Consider the following 16,747-nt stretch of genomic DNA (forward strand, 5'->3'; position numbering starts at 1 on the left):
GTATGTTCCTTGCTTCATAAAACATCTTCCAGGACAGGGAGAGAGTGACCAAGAATAGGCCTACCCATGATGGGGGAACAGATGGGCTTCTGGTAAGAGAGTAGCAGGAAGTTAAAATGAGGGCTTGAATGAATAACCATGCCCCTCATCTGATTTCATGGAGGTTCATGGGGGCAAAAGGGCCTGCCACGCATGAACCATGTACCCTACCCACCAAAAACCTGGGACATTCTGCTTCCTGGGGGCAGGAAGTATAAGAGGTCAGAATAGGTCTCCCTGATCTTCACCCCTTGTGGATAGAGGAACAGAAGTCTTTAGTTATGCGAATGTTAGATGGAAGGAAAAATAACTAACAGATACTGATTAGTATAGATCTACAGTTACAAACTGCTTTCATATAAATATCTAGTCAATCCTTGCAATCATTTTGTGAAGAAAACTGTTTTTCCTATGAAAACAGCAAATACATTTTATTCTCCTTTACTAAAAAGAAAGCCAAGGTCCGAGGAGGCTACATGGCTAGCCCAAGGTCACCACAGTATCATTGTTATTATAAAACCAGGACATAAACTAGGCCTTCTAACTGCAATTCACTCTCTTTGTACCAAGAGTGTTTTCAGGAAGAAATCTTGGAGATCATCCTGCCCAAGCTCCAGAAGACAAACCTCAGGCAATGGTGAATCTTCTGTGATTTTTACTAGGGCCTGCAATCCCAGGGAAGCAAGAGTGAGGGAAAAGGGAAGTTGGACAGGAGAGGAGTGAGAACCAAAGTGTATGTGACTGAGTCAGCCACTGCTTTGTAGCAAGCTAAGATAGCATTTGAGGGTATACTCTTTGTCAAGCACTGTTATAGGATTTTACATGTAATAACTCTTAACCCTTGCAACAACCCTATAAGCTATGTAATTATTCTCATTTTATACAAATAAGGAACCAAGGTGCAGAGAGGTTACACACCTTGCTCATGATCACTCTGCTAGCAAGTGCCAAGCTGGAGCTTAAAGACTGCTGTATGATGCCAGACACTGTACACTTAACCCCTCTGCTCCCCTGGCTCTCTAGTACTGGAGCTTTCACACAGATGGTAAGCAGAAGAGGCAGGGGTTGACCCATCCTCCCATGGCAAATCTGAAGCATTGATCAGTATGTATATACATTATATACCACCCAACCCTGAATGAAAGCTGCTTTAGGGCAGAAAATGTTCCATTCAAATCTACCATATGAAATCTACCTAATCACTAGTAGAAGCATACTTAGATACAATAGAATACATACTTTAATACATACTTTAATAATTTAATAGAATACTTCTATTGTATTACAGATTGTTTTAAAGTTTTATTTGGGCAGGAGTTGAGGAGCAGAGAGCAAGGGCTGCTTTCATATTTAGGATATATTCTTTTGCAAGTGGCATTCTGATCAAAATTCTTAGATAATCAAAAGAATATTGATTTTCAGGCATCAGACCACTTATTTCTCCTGGTATAAGTAACAAAATCCTAGAATAAAAAGTAAACAAGACAGAATCAGGGCCATGGAGTCCTCTTAGTGATGAGAGGATAACAGTGCCACACAAAACCCCAAGATCACCTGGTATTAATTTATAGACATGTCTATGAAGTAATTCAGTTGAGTAGGTATATTTTCATTGACATTAATCACTGTAAAGTCTGTTGTGAAAGGCGTAATCACAAAAGCTAGTTGACAACCAATCCCTAGTCTCCGAGGAACAGACAGCACTCAAAATAGATGACATTTGTTGTACAGGTGTAACAAAGGCTACAGTGTCTTGCTTACAAGTCTTCTTCAGAGATTTAGTGAATCTTCGAAGAATTTAATATCTTCTAAGAGGAGCTTCAGGGACATTCAGAAATGTCACAAGATAAAAATTGTCTAAGAACTACTAGTTTTTACAGGAAGCATACTTAGTGTTCAACCATTGATTTACCTTATGTAGGTGACACCAGAGATGACAGCATGCTTTCCAGAGACTTTTGAAGTATGGGATTTGTGGAGAATAGCATTATATAAAATCCATTTATAAAAACAACTCTGTTTGCATCTCTAAAGCTGTAACTAAGTCAACGTTTTAATTTCCTTGGTTTTGACATTTTAAAAACACTCACTCCATTAAAAGCAGGGACTTTAAATATTTAGTGTATTCCCAGTGCAAAGAACAGTCAGGCCAGTAGAAATGTACAATATATATAACTGGCTCAAGTCTGGCTGCTCACCACTCAGAGGCAGAAAATAGGAGAAGGGAGGTGTAGTGAAAGGAAAGCAACTTTATTCAAATGCCAGCAGTTGAGGAGTGGCCCGGCTTATGCACTTTAAAAACTATTCCAAATCTTAGGCCGAGGGAAGGGGCTTTCAAAAGGGAGGCGTGGCACGGGAAATATGCAGGAGTAATGCTGGATGCAGGTCTGCGTGTCTTGCTTCAAGGGCTACCTTGAACTATTGTCTACTTGCAGTGCTGGCTGCTGCCATCTCAGTTGCAACCAGGTTGTAGATTATTCGTCTTGAGGGTAAACTCAAAGGTGGGGAGAATTGCACAGCTGGATCTCCTTACCTGACTTGTTATAAAATTAGCCCCTGGAGAGAAGGGCGTGAACCTGGGAGGCGGAGCTTGCAGTGAGCCCAGATCGCGCCACTGCACTCCAGCCTGGGGGACAGTGCGAGAGACTCTGTCTCACAAACAAACAAAACAAAACAAAAAAAGGCCGAGCATGGTGGCTCACGCCTGTAATCCCAGCACTTTGGGAGTCCGAGGCGGGAGGATCACGAGGTCAGGAGATCGAGACCATCCTGGGAGGATCACAAGGTCAGGAGATCGAGACCATCCTGGCCAACACGGGGAAACCCTGTCTCTACTAAAAGTACAAAAAATTAGCCGGGCGTGGTGGCGGGCGCCTGTAGTCCCAGCTACTCAGGAGGCTGAGGCAGGAGAATGGCGTGAACCCGGGAGGCGGAGCTTGCAGTGAGCTGAAATCTCGCCACTGCACTCCAGGCTGGGCAACACAGCCAGACTCCGTCTCAAAACAAAAACCAAAAAAATTAGCCCCTGGAATTTCTCAACAAGCATGCAGTTAGATAAGTATGTATGGTGCAAGGGAATGTCTGGTGGGAAAGGGAAAGAAGCAGAGTTGAAAATTACTTTTTAAGGCTGCGTTTTAAGACTAAGAAAAAAGTGTCTACACACTTCTCAAAAGAAGACATTTATGCAGCCAAAAAACACGTGAAAAAATGCTCATCATCACTGGCCATCAGAGAAATGCAAATCAAAACCACAATGAGATACCATCTCACACCAGTTAGAATGGCGATCACTAAAAAGTCAGGAAACAACAGGTGCTGACAACAGGTGCTGGAGAGGTTGTGGAGAAATAGGAACACTTTTACACTGTTGATGGGACTGTAAAGTAGTTCAACCATTGTGGAAGTCAGTGTGGCCATTCCTCAGGGATCCAGAACCAGAAATACCATTTGACCCAGCCATCCCATTACTGGGTATATACCCAAAGGATTATAAATCATGCTGCTATAAAGACACATGCACACGTATGTTTATTGTGGCACTATTCACAATAGCAAAGACTTGGAACCAACCCAAATGTCCAACAACGATAGACTGGATTAAGAAAATGTGGCACATATACACCATGGAATACTATGCAGCCATAAAAAATGAAGAGTTCATGTCCTTTGTAGGGACATGGATGAAACTGGAAACCATCATTCTCAGAAAACTATTGCAAGGACAAAAAACCAAACACTGCATGTTCTCACTCATAGGTGGGAATTGAACAATGAGAACACATGGACACAGGAAGGGGAACATCACACACCAGGGACGGTTGTGGCGTCAGGGGAGGGGGGAGGGATAGCATTAGGAGATATACCTAATGCTAAATGATGAGTTAATGGGTGCAGCACACCAACATGGCACATGTATATATATGTAACTTGTGCACATGTACCCTAAAACTTAAAGTATAATAATAATAAAATTAAATTAAATTAAAAAAAGAAAAAAGTGTCTACAGTCTGTTTCATGGTTACTTTTTTTTTGGTGAAATGATCTTTAATAATGTATTTTATATAACACAGTGTATCCAAAATGCTATCATTTCAACATGTAATCAATATACAAATATTAATAATGTATTTTATATTTTTTATTATACTTTAAGTTCTGGGTTACATGTGCAGAACGTGCAGTTTTGTTACATACGTACACACGTGCCATGGTGGTTTGCTGCATCCACCAACCCATCGTCTACATTAGGTGTTTCTCCTAATGCTATCCCTCCCCTAGCCCCCCAACCCCATACAGGCCCTGGTGTGTGATGTTCCCCTCCCTGTGTCCATGTGTTCTCATTGTTCAACTCCCACTTATGAGTGTTTGGGTTTCTGATCTTGTGATAGTTTTCTGAGAATGATGGTTTCTAGCTTCATCCATGTCCCTGCAAAGGATATGAACTCATTCAAGGTTACATCTTAAGACTAGAGAGAAAGGAGGGGGAAAAAATGTTTTAAAATGCACTTTGAAGCTAAAGCTACTCAGTTACATAATGAATCAAAGAATGTGAATAATTCTGAAAGATAAGCATTTTCATGTGCAGTATGGTGATGCTAGTTGCATTATAAGTAATGGCCAAAACGGCAATTCTTTTTGCATCACCCTAATACTTAGCACTGTCCTTGGAAAGTGAGCTCCGGACCAAGGAACATCACCAGTAGCAACGTATTCATAAGTGAGGAAGACGGCCTCAATCTCTCTTAATGGAGGCACTTTATACTATAGATCACTCCAGTTCCTTTTGTTTCTGATTTATACTGACCAAGCAATACTTTGAATAGAATTTAGCTTCCTGGGTAACTCTTGAATTTAGTAAGAGACTGTGCTAAATTATTGATTCAAGAGCTCTAGTCTTTCTTGTCAGTTTTATTTCTCATTGTATATTTATAAATTATAACTCTTTTAATGAATCAGTCTCCTGTGAATTTGATGAGCATGAATCTCGTATCCATAAATGTCTTACCAATTTTTGATGTACTGACAAAAATGACCTTTTAGCCTTGCAAAGTTGTAGGAAAAAAACATCGTTTTTGGAGGGAGACAGATCTGAGTTTGATTCTTAACTCTAATGACTGAATGTGTGAGCTTAAGGAGGTGGCAATTTTTCTGAGCTTCGGTTTCATGATTTCCTATTATGAAAACGTGGGCAATAAGTGGGGATAAGATGAGATATCACAAGCAAAGTGCCTATAGAGGTCTTGTTGTAAATGCAGTGCATTTTCCTTTTCTCTTTCTCCAAAAAGATAAAAGAACAGATACACTAGTACTTGCTCACCCAGAAATGATGCTGCCTGCCAGCATGTGAACAGAAGAGCCTGCAGGTATTCCAGATAACATTGGTTCTCTGTCTTCAAGCTGGGATAGCCTAGATGTCATAGCAGAGTTCATATGACTTCAGATGTAAGCTCCTGCTTGATCTCATTGATCTTATTAGATATTGAAAAGTCCCTCACAACCTACTGTCAATCCTGTCTGGCTTCTGTCAGTTCTATTCCTACCAGCAGGTGAATCTGGAAATACTCTTTGCCCTAAGCCTATTTTAGACCCTAGGATGCCTAATGCTTACCAAGCTGCACTATCCAAGTTTACCATTGTTTTGAAGCCTGGCCCTTGGGTGGCACCTGCTTAGTCATGACCCTCATCCTACCCGCTTCTCACTGATTACTTTTGTCCATGAGGTCCCAGACCACCTTAAATGTGGTCCCATAAGAATATTTCTGACTATGTGACTATATTTCACTTTAATTTTTGATATATTTAGTGGGCCAAAAAGTCTTTTTATGATACAGCAACTTTGCTTTTTAAGATTTGAGTAGGAGAGAAAACAGATGGTTTGTATATACTGAGACATACAAATATAAAGATTAGCTTTCTTTATGTATTTATTTATTTTTACCCTTTAGCCATGGATATTTATTTCTGTGAACTTATTTACATATAATTAAAATACCTACAGTTTCTAAGGGCAGAATACATCCTTATTCCAAACTATAGAAATATAATGTTGGAGGCTTTTCAGGTAATAAGGAAGGATAAAATGGGAGAAAAGTATCAGAGTTCAATTTTTTAAAAATAATTTACCAATATTTTCAATGCTTTCAAATAGATTTTTATTTTTTCTCCCAATTTTTAAGTTCAGGGATACATATACAGGATGTGCAGGTGTATTAGATAGGTAAAGGTGTGCCATGGTGGTTTGCTATATGGAACATCCCATCACCTAGGTATTAAGCCCAGCATCCATTAGCTATCCTTCCTGATGCTCTCCTTCCTTCCACCCCCTACCCCCTCTGACAGGCCCCAGTGTATGTTGTTCCTTGCCATGTGTCTATGTGTTCTCATCCTTCAGCTCCCACTTATAAGTGAGAACATGCAGTGTTTCGTTTTCTGTTCCTGTGCTAGTTTGCTGAGGATAATGGCCTCCAGCTCCATCCATGTCCCTGCAAAAGACATGATCTTGTTTCTTCTTATGACTGCATAGTATTCCATGTGTATATGTACCACATTTTCTTTATCCAGTCTATCATTGATGAGCATTTAAGTTGATTCCATGTCTTTGTTTTTGTGAATAGTGCTGCAATGAACATATGCATGCATGTATCTTTATAGTAGAATGATTTATATCCTTTTGGTATATAGCCAGTAATGGGATTGCGGGGTCAAACGGTTATTCTGCTTCTAGGTCTCTGTGGAATCACCACATTGTCTTCCACAATGGTTAAACTAATTTACACTCCCACTAACAAGGTGAAAGTGTTCTTTTTTCTCCTCATCCTCTCCTGCATCTGTTTTGTTTTTGTTTTCTTTTGTTTTTTACTTTCTAATAATAGCCATTGTAACTGGTGTGAGATGGTCTTATTGTGGTTTTGATTTGCATTTCTCTAATGATCAGTGATGTTGAGCTTTTCTTCATATGTTTTTTGACTGAATGTATGTCTTCTTTTGAGAAGTGTCTGTTCATGTCCTTTGCCCACTTTTTAATGGGGTTATTTTTGTCTTGTAAATTTGTTTAAGTTCCTTGTAGATGCTGGATATTAGACCTTTGTCAGATAGATAAATTACAAAACATTTCTCTCATCCTGTAGGTTGTCTGTTCACTCTGATAGTTTATTTTGCTGTGCAGAAGAGCTTTAGTTCAATTAGATACCATTTGTCAATTTTTGCTTTTGTTGCAATTGCTTTTGGCATTTTTGTCATGAAATCTTTGCCCATGCCTATGTCATAAATAATGTTGCCTAGATTTTCTTCTAGGGTTTTCATAGTTTTAGGTTTTACATTTAAGTCACTAGCCCATCTTGAGTTGATTTTTTTATATGGTGTAAGGAAGGGGTCCAGTTTAAATTTTCTGCACCACTTTTTCCAGAACCACTTATTGAAAAGGAAATCCCTTCTCTATTGCTTGCTTTTGCCAGCTTTGTCAAAGATCAAATGGTTGTAGATGTGTGGTCTTATTTCTGCATTCTCTATTCTGTTCTCTTTGTCTATGTGTCTGTTCTTGTACCAGTATCATGCTGTTTTATTTACTGTAGCCTTGTAGTATAGTTTGAAGTCAGGTAGTGTGATGCCTCCAACTTTGTTCTTTTTGCCTAGGATTGCCTTGGCTATTGGAGCTCTTTTTTGGTTCCATATGAATTTTGAAACAGCTTTTTCTAGTTCTGTGAAGGATGTCAATGGTAGTTTGATGGAAATAGCATTGAATCAATACATTGCTTTGGGCAGTATGGCCATTTTCACGATATTGATTCTTCCTATCATTGAGCATGGAATGTTTTTTCATTTGTTTGTGTTATCTCTGATTTCTTTGAGCAGTGTTTTGTAGTTCTCCTTGAAGAGGTCCTTCACTTGCCTTGTTAGCTGTGTTCCTAGGTATTTTACTCTCTTTGTGGCAATCGTGAATGGGAGTTCATTCATGATTTGGCACTCTGCTTGCCTGTTGTTGGTGTATAGAAATGCTAGTGATTTTTGCACATTGATTTTGTATCCTGAGACTTTGCTGAAATTGCTTATCAGCTTAAGAAGCTTTGCAGCTGAGATGATGGGGTTTTCTAGATATATGATCATGTCATCTGCAAACAAGGATAGTTTGACTTCCTCTCTTCCTATTTGAATACCCTTTATTTCCTTCTCTTACCTGATTATCCTGGCTAGAACTTCCAATACTATGTTGAATAGGAGTGGTGAGAGAGGACACCCTTGCCTTGTGCCAGTTTTCAAGGGAAATGCTTCCAGTTTTTGCCCATTCACTATGATATTGACTGGGGGTATGTCATATATGGCTCTTATTATTTTGAGGTATGTTCCTTCAATACCTAGTTTATTGAGAGTTTGTAATATGAAGGGATGTTGAATTTTATTGAAGGCCTTTTTTTGCATTTCCAAATAGATTTTTAAATTTATTTTTGTTTTAATTTTAATTTTTTTAAATTTTATATTCAGGATGTACATGTCCAGGTTTGTTATGTGGGTATACTGTATGACGTTAAGGTTTGGGCTTCTAATGATCCTGTTGCTCATGTATTGAACATAGTACCTAATGGGTAGTTTTTCAGCTCTTTTTCTCCTCCAAACCTCCCCCATTTTGGAATCTCTAGTGTTAACTGTTCCCATCTTTGTGTCTCTGTGCACCCAATGTCTAGCTCCCACTTATAAGTGAGAATACTCAGTATTTGGCTGTTTCTGTGCTAATTCACTTAGAATAATGGCTTCTAGCCACATCCATGTTGCTGCAAAGGATATGATTTTGTTTTCTTTTTATGGCTGCATAAAGTTTGGCTTTAAAAACTCTAATATTACTGAGTATTTGTCAACTGACAAAATTATAAAGGATTTAGGACAATGAAGTCTTTAAATTCAGCCTGGATACAGGTAAAATCCTCTAATTGGTACACATTTCCTACCCTAGGAAGAGGGTATATCATGAATCATTATTCCACTAAAAGCAAGCTTCATCTTAGAACTATTTTATGTCCCTATTTGCTGTACTGATTTTTTGTTTGTTCGTTTATTTGAGATGGAGTCTCACTCTGTTGCCCAGGCTGGAGTACAGTGGTGTGATCTCGGCTCACTGCAACTTCCACCTCCCAGGTTCAAGTGATTCTCCTGCCTCAGCCTCCCAAGTAGCTGGGATTACAGGCGCCTGCCACCACACCTGGCTAATTTTTGTATTTTTAGTAGAGATGGGGTTTCACCATGTTGACTAGGCTGGTCTCGAACTCCTGACCTCAAGTGATCCGCCCGCCTCGGCCTCCCAAAGTGCTGAGATTACAGGTGTGATCCATCCCGCCTGGCCTGTACTGATCTTAAACATAACTATATATACTCTCTCTCAACTCCAGTTAGTTACGTCCAAGATATACAAAACTAATATGGACACACATTAGATCAGAAAAACCATGCCAAACAAATATGCAAGTGAATGATAAATTGCTTTAATTGTATATGATTAAAGGGCAGGTACATTTCTGATCTGTAAATTAATGAACCATTTAGCCCACCAACTCACAATATAAGCATAATTTATATTCAAAAGAATGCACATATTTTAAGTGTATAGTACCATGAGGTTTGCAAATATATGTAGTTGTGAACCAACCATCACAATCATTTCTTTTTTTTTTTTTGAGATGGAATCTCACTCTATCGCTTAGGCTGGAGTGCAGTGGCACATTCTCAGCTCACTGCAACCTCCACCTCCTGAGTTCAAGCAATTCTCCCTGCCTCAGCCTCTCCAGTAGCTGGGATTACAGGTGCCCGCCACCATGACTAATTTCTGTATTTTATTTATTTATTTTTTTTAGTAAAGATGGGATTTTGCCATGTTGACCAGGCTGGTCTTGAACTTCTGACCTCAGGTGATCCACCCACCTCGGCCTCCCAAACTGCTGGGATTACAGGCATCAGCCACTGTGCCTGGCCACAATCTTATAGAAAATTTCCACCCTCCAAATTTCCCTCATGCCTTCTTGCAGTAAAGCTCCCTCATCCTCCCATCTTTTTAGGATCAAGCAACCACTTTTTTGACTTCTGTTATGCTAAATTAGATTTGTCTTTTCTAGATTTTCATACAAATGGAATTATACAATGTGTACCTTTTGATGCCTGCCTTTCTTCACTTAGCATAATGTTTTGGGAACTCTTCATGCTGTTGCTTATGTCAGTAATTTCTTTTCATTGCTCAGTAGTATACCATCATCTGGATATAACACAGTTTACATTTTTGAATTTACCCTGTTTCCCCTTTTGAATAGACATTTGGGTTGTTTAGAGTTTGGGGCTATTATGTATAAAACTGCTGTTTGTATACGTGTACATGCCTTTTTGTAGAAATACTTTTATTTCTTTTGAGTAAAATACCTAGGAATACAATTGCTGGGTCATATGGTAAATGTATGTTTAACTTTTTAAGAAACTGTTAAACTAGTTTCCAAAGTGTTTATGTCATTTTAAATTCCATCTTGCATAAAGAGAGTTCCAGCAGTTCTGCATCCCCAATAACATGTAATTTCAGACATTCTATAGGGTGTATAGTGGTATGTCATTGTGGTGTTATTTCATTTTTCTCTGATGACCAGGATATTGCACATCTTTTCCTGTGTTTATGGCCATTGACCTAAATTCTTTTGAAAAATGTCTGCTCACATTTTTTGTCTACTTTTTTTGTCAGAAATAGGAACTGGAAATATTTTCTCCCAGTCTGTGCATTGCATTTTTGCTTTCTTAATGCTGGCTTTAAAATAACAGCAGTTTTTAATTGCAGTGAAGTCTAGTTGATCGCTTTTATTATTTTATGTTTTGTGATTTTTGAGTCCTATTTAAAAACTGGTTGTCTAATCCAAGGTGGTTAAGATTTTCCTCTATATTTTCTTCCAGAGTTTTTATAATTTTTCTTTATTTGTTTAGGTCTGTGATCCATTTGAAGCAATTTTTGCACATGATTTATAATTTATTTCCATATACATACATATCAAATGACATTGGCACCATTTGCTGAAAAACTATCTTTTCTCCATTGAGTTACCTTGGCACTTTTGTGCAAAATCAATTACTATAGATGTGTGGCTTTTTTCTGGTTGCAGTTTTCCATTCAACTGATCTGTCTTTCCAACAATACCACATTGTCTCAATTATCACAGCTTACAGTATATCTTGAAATCAGAGAGTGTGAGTCCCACAACTTTGTTCTTCATTTCCAAAATGGCTTTGGCTATTCTAGGTCTTTGGCTTATTCGTAAAAATTTTTAAATTGCTTTGTAGTTTCTACCAAAAAAAGCTATTCATTTTGGTTGAGATTGTGTTGAATATATAGATCTCTTTGAAGAGAATTGACATCTTAGCTATACTGAATTATTTAATCCATGAACATGATATATCTCAATTAATTTAGGTCTTACCTAATTTTTATTATCAATATGTTATCATTTTTATTGTACAAGTCTTACACATATTTTATTAAATTTATTTCTAATTATTTCATTTTTAATGCTATTCAAAGGCATTTCTAAATTTTAAATTTTCTTTTGTTGTTAGTACACAGAAATGCAGATGTTTTGTATATTTACCATGTGCCCTGTGACCTTGTTGAACACACTCTTGAGTTGAACACACTTTATATTTTTAAAGTAAAAATAAAACTGTCTAGGACATTTACCCACATATTTACCGTTTATGTTGCTCTTCATTGTGTAGATCTTAGCTTCCATCTGGATCATTTTTTTTCTACCTGAAGAACTTCCTTTAATATTTCTTGTAGGCCAGGCATGATGGCTCACGCCTGTAATCCCAGAACGTTGGGAGGCTGAGGTGGATGCATTGCTTGAACCCAGGAGTTTGAGATCAGCCTGGGCAATGTGGTGAAACCTATCTCTACAAAAAACACAAAAATTAGCTGGGCATGATGGCACACACCTGTAGTCTCAGCTACATGGGAGGCTGAGGTTGGAGGATCACTTGAGCCCAGGAGGTCAAGGCTGCAGTGAGCCATGACTGCACCACTGCACTCTAGCCTGGGTGACCGAGCAAGAACTTGTCTCAAGAAAAAAAAAAAAAAAAAATCACTCATAATCCCATTCTAATCAATACAAAAATAAAATTAAAATAGTATTTCCTATAGTGCAGGTCTTCTGCCAGGTACCTAAGCCCATGGCTTCACACAGCAAACCTGTTTCCAATCCCTCACTTATATATCTCAACTATAGAAATATAATTTAAATTTATACATAGATTTATATATATATTTTAAAAGATTTACATTTATAAAAATCATCAATTTTAAAATATTTATACGAAACTCTGGCTCCCTTTACTGGCAGAAATGAGACATCTAGACACCACTGCTTGCTTCTGGTACCAGATCTTAGAATACCAGTGGCTTCAGCCCTATGTTCATTTTGGTGTAGTTTTTGTTCATGAAGATGTTTTATCTTATTTTTTGAGCCTGGACATATATTTTTGGATTTCAATTTTTCTATTTTTTCTGTCATTGCTATCAGTTTGAAGCCTAAGCTAAATGTATAACTCAACTATGTTACCTTGACTGGGAAGCACAACAACAGACATTTCCTTTTCACCCGCGTTTGTATTTAATACCATAAAATAAGGAGATTTCCTTTTTATTCCTATGTATTTCAACTATGATATCTTGACCAGAAGCCTTGGCAACAGTAGGCATTTTGTTTCACCTGCATTTGAATTTATATTTCACCTGCATTTGTATTTAATGCAGGCAAAAAGAAAATGTCGACTGTTGCCCTTCCCAGTAAGATAGCATAGTTGAATTATGTATTTAGCTCAGGCTAAATGGGAATTGGTGAATGGATCTTACTAAACAGAAGAAAAACACCTACCAAATAAAAGAGAGGACAATCCATCTTATATCATAACTTGCTAAAAATAGTATGTCCAATTTTTAAATTTAATTTTTAATTAATTGTAATATACTTAAAATACTAATACATAAAATATACTTTCTGATTATAATATAGTTATTATAACTTTCTGTGTAACTGGGTTTTCTAACACTTATGGGTATTATCTAGGGGCACTCCTTTTTAAAATACTAAAATATGTTGTAAAGTATAAAATATCCATGCAATTAATGTGTCATCAAAATTATTTATAACTATCTGCCAAGCTTACAAGATATTTCATTTATCCTACCCACAACTAATACATTACTATTAACTGATGTTGATAAACATTTAGAAAAAAATGAAAGCAACAATGAAAAGAAGCCCATCCTTGATGGGCAGTCAGGTGCAGCAGCAGAAAGACACTGTACCTATGAACTCCTCACGTATTTCACGCCTGTTCCATATTTTAAAAGGAATTGTGCTGAAACTGTGCAGGAGAAGAATTTGAGAAAATGAACTGCAAATTTTGCAGAATATCTTCTATAAGCACACAAAAACGATAAATGGAGTATTCTGTCACGTTTCTCTCTTCATTTTTAGTTTTCTTATTTGAAGTTACACTCTTAGCTAAGAACGATAACACCCCTAGTCAATGATCTCTCCTGTTTATACCCTAATATACTGTGTCCTCTGCTACTGTTCATGTCAATGTGCTGCATGGAGAGATCTGGCTCTCTTTCACTTCCCATAATAAGAGTGGACAGTCGACCCAGATAATTCAGGACAAATGTTCCACTGGGGCCCTGAAGCATCTTGTTTGTTATTCATATTAATCACATTAACTACATAATGGCCAAATCCCATTTTGTCCTGTATGGTATTGAGGCAATCTTAATGTTTTATTATTATTCTATGCAAATTCATTTTTACCTGATTAGTTTGACTGCCACAACACAAGATAAGCATCATTCACTTAAAGAATTGGCAGGGTCAGAAACTGAACCTATTTTTCTAGGATATGGGTTCTACATCTTAGGGATTAATAAAAAAGTAAAACAGATTTGCTAAGCAGCAATCATATTTCCCCTATTGGTTTTATCCCTATGACAAATCAATAAAAACAAGAGAATCAAGACAAATTGTACATATTCCCCGTTTTAAAAAAATATGTCTTCAATTCAGGGTTTCTCAGTCATAGCACTACTGGCATTTTAAGCCAGATAATACTTTGTTTTGGTGATTGTAGAATGGTTAGCAGCATCCCTGGCCTCTGCCTACTAGATGCCAGTAGCACCCCGTCTCCTCCCAAGTTAGGACAATCAAAAATGCCTCTGGACATTGCCATATATTCTCTGGAAAGAGGGTTAAAATCACCTCCTATGAGAAACATGGCTTGGATTTTGTATTATTTCAGGAGGATATTAGTGTTTTTCACCTTCCAATCCCTTCAATTTACTATTAGAGATGTGACCTAAGACTGTGTCTATGCAGACCCAGCCCCCGTAACACTCTGTTTTTTCTATTCTATACACAGATAATAAATGTTATGAATTTGCAATCTGAGATATTAACCAGCTATTCTGGTCTGTTTAGTCACCCCACTACCAACCATCCTTGGACAACAATGTGAGAGGTGCCATTTACCAAGAGACTGAGAGGGGAATCTTTAACACTCAGCAAAGATACCGAAATCTATGCTCCTTTGACTTCAAAGCTATCCGTGGAGGTTCAAAAACCAAGTTTAGATTGGCACTTAAATCCCCTTAATGACTAAAACTTTATTGCTATTGTATTTGAAATAAGCAAGATAAATTTTGCCATCAGTTTGACATTTACATTTCATGAGACGCTTGATGTATATAAAATCTCAGTGTTGCCAGACTTGCATAGCAATTCATATAAAACTCCATGCTAACTCTTTATAAATTGAACATAATACAGATAATTTACATGAAATGAATAATTCAAACACATAATGGTTTTCTTGACGCTTTAATAGAAATTGACTTAGTTTCTAAAAGCAGGTTGATTGCTGTGGCTTTCTCATAAACCCAAATGCTACTCTTGTGTATCTATCTATTTTTTAGACTTCTTTTTGAAAATCCTGATATGTGACTTAATTTAATATAATTTGCATATCGATATCCTTAGATTGTCTCTCCAGCTCTTGACTCAGTTCTTTGAGGTATTTTCTAATGTTTATAGGAATAGTCCATAAGCACAGTCTATAAGCAGCCACTCTGTGTGAATAATGAAGTGAACGAGAAACACCAACAAAGAGTGAAATATAAGTCCAAAGGAATATGCCCCTGTTGGATAGCGTTCATACTACAAATATGACAAGATAATTTTATAAGATTCTCTAGGCCGGGCGCGGTGGCTCACGCCTGTAATCCCAGCACTTTGGGAGGCCGAGGCGGGTGGATCACAAGGTCAGGAGATCGAGACCATCCTGGCTAACACGGTGAAACCCCGTCTCTACTAAAAATACTAAAAATTAGCCGGGCGTGGTGGCGGGCGCCTGTAGTCCCAGCTACTTGGGAGGCTGAGGCAGGAGAATGGCGTGAACCCAGGAGGCGGAGCTTGCAGTGAGCCGAGATCGCGCCACTGCACTCCAGCCTGGGCGACAGAGCGAGACTCCGACTCAAAAAAAAAAAAAAAAAAAAAAAAAAAGATTCTCTAAAGAAACAGACCTGATAAAAGAATAACCATTTAGTACTCTATGTAAAAAATAGTCATGTCTTTTTTCTTAGGTGCAGATACATATAAGCATGAAGTTAGAAATCGATGAACTTAAATGCATGAAGAGTTATACTTATTTATTAATTAGGTCTTTTCCATTATTTTTCTGGGATTTGATAAGAAAGACAAGTAAGCAGAGGACAGAGGTAATTCACAAATTAAGAAATATAATTAAAAACAAATTTTGAAACATATACAACCTAGCTGGCAATCAGGTATATGAAAATTAAACCAAGCTACCATTTCTGTGACTATTAAATTAGAAAGAATATATTCAGCTTGTAATATCAAACATTGATGACAGTTTCTCCCTAACTTGCATACATTTTTAAGGCATTATTAATTATTTCTTTTGAAAAACAGATTGAGAATTGTTTAGAGAGCAATATATAACACGCATTCCATTTTCAAATGTACACATAATTTAATCTGACAGTTTTACAGTACTAAAATTCATCTTAGAGAATATGTTATGATTTCTGGGTCAGAGGCATGTTTTGTCTTAGTCCTTAAAATATAGTAGCAGCTTATTTATCAAGAACCAAACCTAGAAATCTATATTAAGGAAATAAAATCTGAGATACAAGAAAGCTATATAAATAATAGTGTAATCACTGTTTGTTTAAAAAATTTGAAAAGGCCAGGTTTACTACCATAGGGAAATGTTTAAGTAAATTACACAGAACATCCACTGTATGGAATATAGCTATTAAAATATACTTGGAAATTATATATGTCAAATGCATATGATATATGAAATACAAAATTGTAATTAAAGAATAAAAGAAGAATATTTAGAAGAAAGAGAAATAGAAGTAGCAGTGGTGTTTTTTTTTTTTTTTTTTTGAGATGGAATCTCGCACTGTCACCTGGGCTGGAGTGCAATGGCATGATCTTGGCTTACTGCAATCTCTGCCTCCTGGGTTCAAGCAATTCTCCTGCGTCAGCCTCCCAAGTAGCTGGGATTACAGGTGCCCGCTACCACGCCCGGCTAATTTTTTGTATTTTTAGTAGAGGCAGGGTTTCACTAGCCAAACTGGTTTCAAACTCCTGACCTCGTGATCCGCCTGCCTCG

This window comes from Gorilla gorilla, chromosome 5, assembly GCF_029281585.2.
Source record: "Gorilla gorilla gorilla isolate KB3781 chromosome 5, NHGRI_mGorGor1-v2.1_pri, whole genome shotgun sequence".
Taxonomy (NCBI): domain Eukaryota; kingdom Metazoa; phylum Chordata; class Mammalia; order Primates; family Hominidae; genus Gorilla; species Gorilla gorilla.